We start from the raw sequence: 12,496 nt of genomic DNA on the forward strand, positions 1-12,496 counted from the left end.
GTGCAGAGAAGAATTCAGCCAAAGCAAAGAGGTAAATAAGAAGTGATTTATTAGAATAGGACACCTGTGAGACTTACAAGAGGGTGGGTGAGAAATGTCGTGCCCCAAGAATTTCATGGGCTACAGTTTCATAATCAAAGGAAGAGTGGAGAGGGGGAAAAGACCTTATTTGTCTTTCTTGAGGCGATGTCATGCTTCCATCATTAGTTCCTCTTCCAGGTTGAACAGGGTCGCTTTCTTGTCCCTGTGTGATCAAACTAGGTCCACAAATTGTTTTTTATGTATGCAGAGAGCATGTCCTAGGGATCACAAATTTACTGAGCTCACAGGGCAGGATGTGCATCTCATACCACCATTTGCTTTATTGTTTGGGGGCATGTCCCATTCCATCCTGTTGCATGGTTTTGTTGTTAAGCAAGCCTGCTTGGTTTTGTGGTTAAGCAACCCTCTTAATTTACAGGGGTCTCCGGTATTTTTCTATTTACAGTCCCCTAGTATGATTCACTATGTAAACACTTACTTTGTCCATTCTGTCCCTATCAAAATCATTGCAAAGTTTTATTCTAATTGATTAAGTACATATTCAAAGAAATGCTCAGAAAGGACCACGTGTTTTACATTTACAATTTTAGTCTAAATCTCTGGTCAGAATTTTTGTGCATCTTCTTTTCATTGTACTAGCCTTATCAATGCATTGCATTTGTGTCAACAATCCATGGGCCCCTTGCATTTCTACATATATAATTTCAAGATGTGCTAAGTCACTTCAGTCATGTCTGACTATAGCCCTCCAGGCTCCTCTGTCCATGGGATTCTCCAGGCAAGAATACTGGAGTGGGTTGCCATGCCCTTCTCCAGGGGATCTTCTCGACCCACATTTCTTATGTCTCCTGCATTGGCAGGCAAACTCTTTACCACTATTGCCACCTAGGAAACCCATAATTTCAAGATAGAGATACTATTTTCTTCAAGGGCAGAGAGAAGCTTGGCTGCAGGATAGCGAAGAGAAACTCTCCTTCCAGGGAAAAGTTTGCTTGTGTATGCTCACAGGATTTTCCTAAACTTAGAGTTCCTCCATGGTGATTCAAACCCATTGCTTCTATATTACCCATCTAGCAGCTTCATTTCACTCAGTGGAACTTGGGAACAAAAGGAATTCATGAGAATTCCTCCAGGCTGAGGAATCCACAGCCTATTGTGCTGTGAATAAGAGTTCTTTGTCTCTGACAGAGAAACCTCTTCTGTTCTTCTGTCAACTTCTGTCAATTTGTGGCAGGCTACTTCTTAGCTGGTAAATAGGAAAAGATATCAGACCCTTTGAAGTTCTAGGTAGTGTGTTTCTTTCTTAGAGAAAGAACTACCCAGGGAAACTCGTACTGAAGGGTAGCAGAATATCCCACCCCAAAATATGCCACTTTGGCATAAGGATTATTCGGAAGGCAATCGAGAAGAAGCAGATACAAGAAAAGTTCTCTATTCTCCATTTGTCTAAAAGCAGGACCAAAGTGACACTCCTCCACTGTCTACGGGGAAGGACAGAGATGAGTACTCTGAGACAAGTGTGGACCCTTGCCATAACGAAGGCAGGGACTTAAATCTATATAACAAATCTTATGCTTGTTTATCCTTCTTTTCCTGGTAACTACCCCACAGGTAGTTTACTCATACCTTCCTTTTCTCTTTAGCTGAAGATGGCATTTAAGCCAAAATTCTAAGCCACCTCTGAGAATTACTCATTTTCTCTGATTATCTCCCATGCCATCTTCCCTGGTGGCTCAGCAGTAAAGAATCTGCCTGCAGTGTAGGAGACCTGCAGGAGATGCAGGTTTGATCCCTGGGTCAAGAAGATTCCCTGGAGAAGGACATGGGAACCCACTTCAGTATTCTTGCCTGGGAAATCCCCTGGACAGAGGAGCCTGGTGGGCTACAGTCTGTGGGATCTGAGAGTTGGAAATGACTCTCAGCAACAAGTTGGAAACAACTGAGCACACACACACACATAACAACAACATACACATGAGTATATGTGTTAGTAAACCTCTGGGATTTTCTTCACTTGCTCATCTGTTTTTTATTATGGGGGTCTCTGCCAAAAACTCAGAAGGGTAAACGGAAAATTATTCTACCACCCTTACACTATCATTTGAGATGCAGAGAAGATTCTCAACACTATAGTCTACTGTATCTCTCTCTAAACCCATTATTTCATAAAATAAATTTTCCAGTGTAGGAACTGAAATTTCAAATGAATCAATAGGAGAATTTTTTAAAAGTAATTGTGTGATACAGCAACCCAAGATGGCTGTTTTCTTCCTCTCTGTATAACCCCTGCTTGACCAGTGAGTGCCTGCTTCACCTACACCCTGCTCACCTGGCTGACCTTCCCACATACTTGCCCCAGGCCTTGGCTAATAACTGTTACTTTAACCACAATGATAGCTTATCAAAAGGGGCAGTGAGGGGCATGCCTTCTGCTGGTTCCCCTGGTAACCACCAGTAAATCAACTTGATGTCAATTCCCCCTATAATTGGTAACTCCCGGCCCCCGGAGCAAAGACTGCCCAGTGTCCTGCCCGCAGTCCCCGAAGCATGGTAGGGTATTTCTCAAGGATATCGTGTCAGACGTGCAAGTTCTCCCATCCCTTAAACCTTTGATGTCTCTGTTGCAGACATCAAAGACATTTCTTCGGACTTAAGTCTGGTTAAGCACAGGCTTGCAGGCCTTCATACTGCAGCTCAATAGTAACAGTAATGACAATTTGCTCCATGATTCACTGAATATGGTATGAACAATATCATTTTATGAAAATAGAATGTATAAAAACCATTTTAAATTGTACATGTTTTTTCATAAATTACTCCATTATTTCATAAAAAATAGCTTCTAGAGTAAATGGACTCTTCTGGTGGCTCAGTGGCAAAGAATATCCCTGCCAATGCAGGAGACAATGGTTGGATCCAAAAGATCCCCTGGGGGAGGGGATGGCTACCCACTCCAGTTTCCTTGCCGTGGACAGAGAAGCCTGGCGGGCTACAGTCCATAGGATCACAAAGAGCCAGACACGACTTAGCGACTAAACAACAACAATGATAAATAGTATGTAATGGGCACTGTTTTGTGAAGTGTTATTCCTCTAAAGAACTCCATCAGGTATAGATAATTATTATTTTATAAATGTAAAAAGTAAGGTGGAGAGTTGAATATCACTTATCTATAATGCAGTGTTAGCATAGCAAAGCTGAGGTTAGAACCCAGGAAGTTTAGCTGCAGAATATGGTCTCTTAAGCAATACATTTGTTTGTTTTGTCTTTTAAAATACAGAATTTTGTATTTCGCTGATAGATCTTCTTGCTTCTCCACTAACCCACTTCAGTCTATTGACATCACAGCTGAAAGAGCAACGCTTTAAAAAAATAAGTTACATCATGTCCAGCTAAGGCTCCAATCCCATAAGTGGCCCTTATCTCACCCAGAGGATGAAAGAATATGTTTGCTATGGCCTGTAAAGTCCTGATGTGATCTTCCCCAGTGCCGCTGCTCTGTAACCACTCTATGACTCACCTTTGGCTCAATCCACACCAGACTCTCTGGTCTTGCTTTAGAGGAGAGAGCCCATTTACTCTCTCTCTACCCACATAATATTTTAAAATAGAACAAAAATTATGTACACCATAAGTGAAGAGGTCTTAAAGAGCAGAAAAAAATGGCACACCAGTAACTAGAGAAATAAACAAGAAAATTCATGGTTTTGACTAAGATGAGCCTAAAATTTGTTCTCTTACACAGGAAGTACATGCCTTCTGACAAGTGTAAAGTTTTCATGACCATGTCTACTTGTAGTATTTCTTCCAAATCTTGGTGGTCTTTGGCCTCAGGGTGAGTTTAGATATTCAATTAACCAGTACCTTTACTACAATATAAACAGTGAAATAACGATGGTTCCCTTTCCTATCTGTGCCCATCTCACTTTCTTTTTCCCTCTAAATGATTTTTTTCTTTATCCCCCTCTTCACAGATGGAAAACATAGGAAAGTAGAGACAGTAAATATTTACTGTTCCTCAGCAAACTTCAGAGCCAGAATCTGTCCCTCTCAGGAATCATTTATACACCAAATACTAAGATATACCAGCTAATGAAAAACAGCATGAATGGAGCTTATTTTATAGCACTAAGAAATTTCACATAGATAGCCTAATTCATTTTAGTCAATAAATGCTTATTTAACATCTATATTGTAGTACAAGTTTAGATGGAAAAAATATACATCAGTGGAAGTGGGGAGGATGTCTTTGCCCTTGTGGAGCTTCTATTCTAGCAGGAAGAATAAGAAATAATAACTAATGATAATGAATAAGTAAATTAATATATAGTGTGGTCAGTTCAGTTCAGTCGCTCAGTCATGTCTGACTCTTTGTGACCCCATGAATCGCAGCACGCCAGGCCTCTCTGTCCATCACCAACTCCCGGAGTTCACCCAAACTCATGTCCATCGAGTCAGTGATGCCATCCAGACATCTCATTCTCTGTCGCCCCCTTCTCCTCCTGTCCCCAATCCCTCCCAGCATCAGGGTTTTTTCCAATGAGTCAACTCTTTGCATGAGGTGGCTAAAATATTGGAGTTTCAGCTTCAGCATCAGTCCTTCCAATGAACACCCAGGACTGATCTCCTTTAGGATGGACTGGTTGGATCTCCTTGCAGTCCAAGGGACTCTCAAGAGTCTTCTTCAACACCACAGTTCAAAAGCATCAATTCTTTGGCACTCAGCTTTCTTCACAGTCCAACTCTCACATCCATGCATGACCACAGGAGAAACCATAGCCTTGACTAGATATGTTAGAGATGATAAATGCTGTGGAACAAAAGGAACATGAAAACAGAGGTGGGGTAGGGAAGTGACTAAGTAGGTGGCAGTATAGAATGGGGTGCCCAAAGTAGCCTTGTAAAGCAAAGGATGTTTGTGCAAAGGATTAAAGGACATGAGCAAGTTAGACATGAAATTCTCTGTAGGCAGTATATTCCAAGCAGAACTAGAGCTATAATCCAGAAATCTGATTACCTGCTTAAAGCAAAGTAAGGAGCCCAGTCAGTCTGGTGTGGATTGAACCAGAGGTGAGTCATAGAATGGTTACAGAGCAGGAACATTGGGGAAGATCACAGCAGGACTTTACATACCTTTGCAAGCACATTCTTTCATCCTCTGGGTGAGATAACTGCCACTTAAGGGTTTGGAGCCTTAGCTGGACATGATGTAACATATTTTAAAGCATCACTCTTTCAGCTATGCTGACAATAGACTGAAGTGGATTAGTAGAGAAGCAAGGAGATCTATCAGCAATCTGTTGGTAATTTAGAGATAATGGTGACTTACCATGGAGCAGCAGTTGAGATGGTAAGAAGTGGTCAGATAATTTTCAATTTTTAAGGTATAGCCTTCTTGATTTACTGATGCTTTGGATTTGACCATTATTGGCTTGGTGACAAAGTTTCTCTCCTTGGCCAAACTCTAGCCAGGTACTTCTGAGCAATCTTCTTAACCCTGGCCCACACAAACTTGAACAAAAACTAACTTGGTTTCTAACAGCTCAAGGCTGTATCCCTAGAATGACCCTAGTCCCCTTAAAGTGCCCGTATGAGAAGACTCAAAGCTTCCAAAAGAATTCATTTTTGCTGGCTGGCTTGTTCCAGCCAGCACCTGAAGATAGGGTCCCATCTCCCAGTCTCTGAGAGAGGGGAGGAGCCTACTCTGAGAAGTGCCACTTGGCAAACCCTGAAGGATTTCTCTTGGGCTAGACCCCTCTTCCTGCTCTTTGTAATTTTTTCTTGCTTTCCAGATTCTAGAAGGCCCTCACTTACCCCCACCCCTTATTCCCTCATCCTCCCTTTAAAACACACAGTCACCTATCTATAAATCAAAGTTGAGTTCAATTCACATCAGATTCTTTTCCCTATAATTTCCCTATTATTAATAGTCTATGACCAATTTAAATTACCCCTACTACTTTAACTAGTGTCCAGTTTTGTGTATCATTGCCAATGGTGGCAACTGGAGGAAGAAGTGTTTGGGATGGCCAAATCAAAAATCAATATTGAATATGTTAGATCTGAGACGCCTAGGAGACTAAGTAACAATGTTAAGTAGGTTGTTGATCTAAGAGGCTGGTTGGAGGGAACAGTGCCTACCAACTACCCAGCATTTGCTCCTTACTGAACCTTTCTATTTCACACCTGATACATTGCAACTGTTAAGAAGTAGTGAAGAATTCTGTAAGAGATATTCCTCCAAAAATGGCCTTAAAATGGAAATCATTCCTATTGGCAATGAAAGTGAGAGGGTCCAAGAAATTAATGCTTCTTTGACATTGTTTTCCATAGAATTAATGAATGATAGAAACAGATTAAGACCTAGTGAATTAAAGGTAAGGCTTATTATAAATGCAAAGTAATTCTATGCTATGCTATGCTAAGTCACTTCAGCCGTGTCCGACTCTGTGTGACCCCATAGACAGCAGCCCACCAGGCTCCCCCATCCCTGGGATTCTCCATGCAAGAACACTGGAGTGGGTTGCCATTTCCTTCTCCAATGCATGAAAGGGAAAGTGAAAGTGAAGTCGTTCAGTCGTGTCCGACTCTTAGCAACCCCATGGATTGCAGCCTAACAGGCTCCTCCGTCCATGGGATTTTACAAGCAAGAGTACTGGAGTGGGGTGCCATTGCCTTCTCCGCCGTTGCCTTCTGGCAACCTTTAAATCCACATAATTTGAGAAATTATGCACACCCAATGTCTTGGACAGCTCGTGCTGCCTTAACAAAAATATCATAGACAGGACTGCTTAAACAATGGGAATTTATTTCTCCCAGTTCTACAGACTGAAAGCTCAAGATCAAGGTGCCAGAGGATTGGTGAGACACCTTGAGCTGCATATGGCTGCCTTCTCACTGTTTCCACACATGGCCTTTAGCCAGAGGGAGACAGAGAAGTGAATTCTCTGGTGTTTCTTATAAGGGTACTACAAATCCACTCTGAGGGGCACACCTTCATAAACTCATCTAAACCTTATTACCATTCAGTGACGCTATCTCCAAATACCGTCACATTGTTAGGCTTCAATAAATGAATTTTAAGGGACCATAGTTATCTATAACATATATCAATCTAAAAGGTGAGGAAGAGGAGACACAGTCATAAGTGTCTGCTGTGTTGTCACCTTGGTTCCACCCTAGAATTTATTTATTATATGCTAAAATATATTCACATAGATTTCATGCCATTGCTTTAATTGATAGACATGCAATAATTATCATACTTTGTCCAGAAATTATTCATTGTGTTTTCAACATGAAATAATGAAGGCTCTATATGTGTTAATTTCACAAGGTATAAAAATATGACAGTACAAAGTGAAGTCATCTGGTAATAATTTCATTAAAAGTCCAAAGGTTCAGTTTCTTTCAGCAAGTACCTAAGGGTTCTTCCCACTAGGGAGGACAGAGAGCTATAAGCTTCCTAAGTAAGAAAAACCTGAATATTATTTACCATTTATTATTGAAACCAGCCACTTGACAAATTGACCTTGTTCAGCTAGGCTTTCAAGAACACAGTTGTCTGTTTCTGATTCTGGTTATGTTAAGTACTCTATTGGCAGAAGCACAAACTCTAAAGCAATTTAATAAACAGTAATACATATATGAAAAGTGTCATCAGGGCTTTTCAGAAAGGTGAAGAATGGTAGCTTCTGAATATATATATATATATATATATATATATATAGCAATAAATATACTTGGATTGCTAAAGCTCTATTAAGCAATCTGGATTCAACACAAGCTTCTTTAGAAATGCTATGTGTAATGTTAATCACAATGTGTGTCTACCACTAATGCTCAATAAAAGCACCAACACTATAATGAATAGCCTTGGTGAAGTTACCTGTGATTCAGGTAATATTGGAAAAACACCTGTCTTACATTTTATTTTTAAATGTTTGTTTGTTTGTTTATTTGGTTGCATTGGGTCTTAGTTGCAGCACACAGAATCTTCACTGTGTCACGCGGGATCTGTCATTGTGACACAGACTCTCTGGTTGTGGCATACAAACTTAGTTGTGGCTCATGGGCTTAGTTGCTCCACCACAAGGGGGATCTTGGTTCCCCGACAAGGGGTGGAACCCCACCCCCAATCCCCTTTACTGAAAGGCAGATTCTTAATAACCGACCACCAGGGAAATCCTGTCTTAAATTTTAAATACGGGTTTCATGCTTGTGAATATCAGACCCCATATTGACATGAGATCATACACTCACAACACTGACTTTCTAGAAAGATAGAAATGAAATATCATTGATTGATACTTTTGGTTGGTGCTTATCCCTTCAGTCAGTAACATATAGTGTGTGAGTTTGAGTTACCAAAACCTAAAATAATTTGATCAAAACCATAAAAGTGATCCAATTCTTAAATAGATCACAGACTGCCTAAAAGCTGAGATCATCTCATTTCCACACATGCATGTGTGAAGATAAGATTGCTGGTAGAAATAAGACCTGGTAATAAGAATGCATGAAAAAATTAGAATCTTGTTTTCCATAAATGTTTGTTGTTTATATATTTATGAATCTGGTCACACTGTGCAGCTTCTGAGATCATAGTTCCCAGATCAGAGATTGAACCAATTGAACTGGGCCCTCAACAGTGAAAGTGCAGAGTCCTAAGTACTGGCCACCAGGGAATTCCTCTACGATCTATGTATTTATATAGCACATGATACATTTCACAGCTATTTTGAAGAATATTATATTTGACATTCACAACAACCTTGTGAAATAAATAGCACCAGTTATTCAATATATTTTAAGAGGAAACTAAGATAGTAATAAGGTGCATGGTGAATGTAGTACCAGATCAAAAAACAGTTGCAAAATATTTTTAAAACAAAACATTACCTAATTGATTTTCATGTTTGGAAAATGATAACCCAAAGTGCTCCTGTAGTTTTGAATAAATGAATGAAGTTCCCGGCTTAAGCTTTCTAAGTTGTTTAAAAGCTAAGAATTAAGCTATAAAGCACTTTATTGAGTTCTCCCAAATTAGAAATTAAGTAAAAGAAAAAGTTTAGTACACCCCTTGTAAGATCCCAGAGGACAGGAATTATGACATATACTAACACAGATGAGGATCCATGATCAGTGATGGTGCAAAAACCATCACCAGAGTGGGTATAAGAAACTCAATTAATGCACCATCCAAGATCTGCTCAACTTAGTCTATCTCAAACTGTTGCTTTGTTTTCTGGCCTCTACCCATAAAACTCATTTGTTGCCGTGCATGAGTGCTCAGTTGTGTCTGACTCTTTGCGACCCCATGGACTGTAGAATGTCAGGCTCTTCTGTCCATGGAGTTTTCCAGGCAAGAATACTAGAGCTGGTTGTCATTTCCTTCTCCAGGGGATCTTCCCTATCCAAGGATCAAACCCATGTCTTTTGCCTCTCTTGCATTGGCAGGAGGATTCTTTACCAGCTGAGCCAACTAGGGAAGCCCTCTAGTTGTTGGTACATTTATTTATTAAAAATGCAGATGGCATACTCAAACAGTAATTGAGGGATTATAATAAAGTCACTATTTACAAAGGTGTTGGCATAGTTAAGAGACACCAATAAGGGATGATACAGCTTCTCAGTGCAAGCAACAGTGAGAATCAATTACCACATTTAGGCTGTGGGTGCAAGGCAAGGAGACAGCTCCTGAAACCTGGAAAGAGCCGCTGTGTGGAGAGGGCCACCTGACATGACCTTCAGTGGAGGTATGTAAGATACGCTGGATAGAAGGGAGTTCCCTATCTCTCTTCCCTGTCTCCAATCTCCTTTCAGAAATTTCAATGACCGATCTCCATCAAAAGCCAAAGAAAAAGGGAGTTTAGAGACACAACAGCCTCCCAGGGTATAGGGGTATAGGGGTATAGGGGAGGGTGGAGCATGAATCTTCAGAGGCAAGTGGAAAAGATAAAAAATGGTGAAGAGAAACAAATTCCATAATGTACATTTATAATCCTGCCAAAATTTAACAGCTCTTCAATTAGAGACTCAATTTATGTAATTTTTCTGTAATGCAAAAATCCAGATAAATTGCTTAAAGTTAGTATTTATAGAAAGATTACATTGAATAGAGAATTTCTCTTTCGTTAAAACCAAATGCTTGACTGAGCAATTAGGCTATGGAGATGAGACGGAGAATGAAAGAAAACCTAGGTTTTAATTCAGCCACCATGATTCCATTACAGACTTGATCCACCCATTACAAGAGGCACTATGGCAACCAGCTCAGAAGAAAGAGGAAGGGGGAGGAGAGAGGAGGATGTAACCTAGCAACAGAATCTTTAGGCCACAGTTGGCTCATAATTGTTAAAATGGTAGTTAGTGATATCAGCAAACATAATTAAATCAAGAGAAAGTATACCAAAAAGGGGTGAGTGGGGATATAGCATATATTTAGGTATGTAGGCAAGAAAGATCAAATATTTATTTTTTTAATTTAAATTTATTTATTTTAATTGGAGGCTAATTACTTTACAATATTGTATTGGTTTTGCCATACATCAACATGAATATTTAAGTTAACATTCCTGTATAAAATGTTTTTCGTATATTATTTTAAATAAATATACACATAAAGTAAAAACTGTTTAAAAGGAAATAAAAAACTGATTTCTATTAGAAAAGCATGTGCCTAAGATAGAGCTTTTTCAGTATAAATTTGAAAATTAAATGGTTATAATCTCAACCTCAAGTATTAACTAAGCAAACATGTATCTTCAAGCTTATTATGACTTTATCATAGTTATTCAAGGATGAAAAAAGTAGTTCATATTTTTTTTTAATTTTTTAATGTGTCTATTCATTTGGCTGCATCAGGTCTTAGTTGCCAGACTCAGGATCTTCTGTGGTGCATGAACTTTCTAGTTGTGGCGTGCAGACTTAGTTGCTCCAAGGCAACTGGGAGCTTAGTCCCCTGACCAGGGATCAAACCCACATCCCTTCATTGCAAGGCAGATTCTAAACCACTGGACCACCATGGAAGCCCCCCCAGATAGTTGATATTTACATCAATATTGCTATTTCCTTCTGATTGATAGTTGAGAAATGTTCATGTAGAACACTATTCGCTAACCACATCATGCAGATAACAAATTAATACCTATAACAGAATTAGGACAATTTCCCTTTATTAACTCCACTGATTTCATTCATTCACATACACATTCTGATTTCAAGAGAGTATGTTAATTGATACACTAACTACATTTTCTTATTTTCTAAATATTTGAAGTTCTGGGATCTGGGGCCAGACTAACTGCCCCTCCCAGGATTTGTTTAGTCACTAAGTCGATCTGACTCTTTTGTGACCCCACGAACTGTAGCCAACCAGGCTCCTCTGTCCATGAGATTTCCCAGGCAAGAATACTGGACAGGGTTGCCATTTCCTTCTCCAGGGGATCTTCCTGACCCAGGGATCGACCCTGTGTCTCCTGCATCGCAGGTGGATTCATTACCACTGAGCTATTAAGGAAGCCCAGAACCTACCAAAGGGAATTGTGTATATGTGTTTAGTCACTCAGTCATATCTGACTCTTTGTGGTCATATGGACAGACTGGATCCTGCCAGGCTCCTCTGTCCATGGGATTCTCTAGGCAAGAATACTTGAGTGGGGTGCCACCTCCTTCTCCAGGGGATCTCCCCAACCCAGGGACTGAACTTGCACTCCTGCATCGCAGGCAGATTCTTCACCACTGAGATGCCAGGGAAGCCCTTCCCAGGGGCTAACCAATTATTAAAGACAGCAAAAGACTCAACATGGTCTTTTGTAGGCAAACTAGGTAATCTAGGGCCTAAACTCTGAACTACCACCTCTCTCTGGATCTGTCTTGTCAAGAGGCAGAATCCTCTGCACTAATCTCCCTGGGGCCAGATACGAGGCAACTGGAAGAATAGCCTCAATGACCCAAAGCCTGCTGAAATTATTCAAACTAGCTAATTCTAACCCTGCTTACCCTGCCTTGCCTGGCCTTTCCCATGGAAACCAAAATGCAGGCTCCAATCATCCTTTTCCTTGGCTCTTTATACCTCCTGACTGACCCTGGTGCTTCCCTATGCATGGTCTGGTGTGCCCCTCCTATTAGAAACTGTAACCAACTTGGCCATCACCTCCTGATCTGCTGTCCTCATCCTATTGGAATAACAATAAAACCTACATTTAAAAACAATAGGTTCTACTCATTATCGTCTGTTTTAACTCTTGAAGGAACTGTGCAGTAAATATTTCAGACGGATCAATGACTCCAAGTTCATTTACTGGCTGTGTGACACGGCAGAATAATACAACTTCTATGAATCTCAGTCTACTTTTGCAGAATAGTGAAATTCTCTACTAGAAAAATTAGTCCTTTTACTGTTTTCTGTTTTTATAAAATATAATACTTTATACTAAATTATCTTCCCATT

The sequence above is a fragment of the Bubalus bubalis genome, chromosome 2 (genome assembly GCF_019923935.1).
Source record: "Bubalus bubalis isolate 160015118507 breed Murrah chromosome 2, NDDB_SH_1, whole genome shotgun sequence".
Classification (NCBI taxonomy): Eukaryota; Metazoa; Chordata; class Mammalia; order Artiodactyla; family Bovidae; genus Bubalus; species Bubalus bubalis.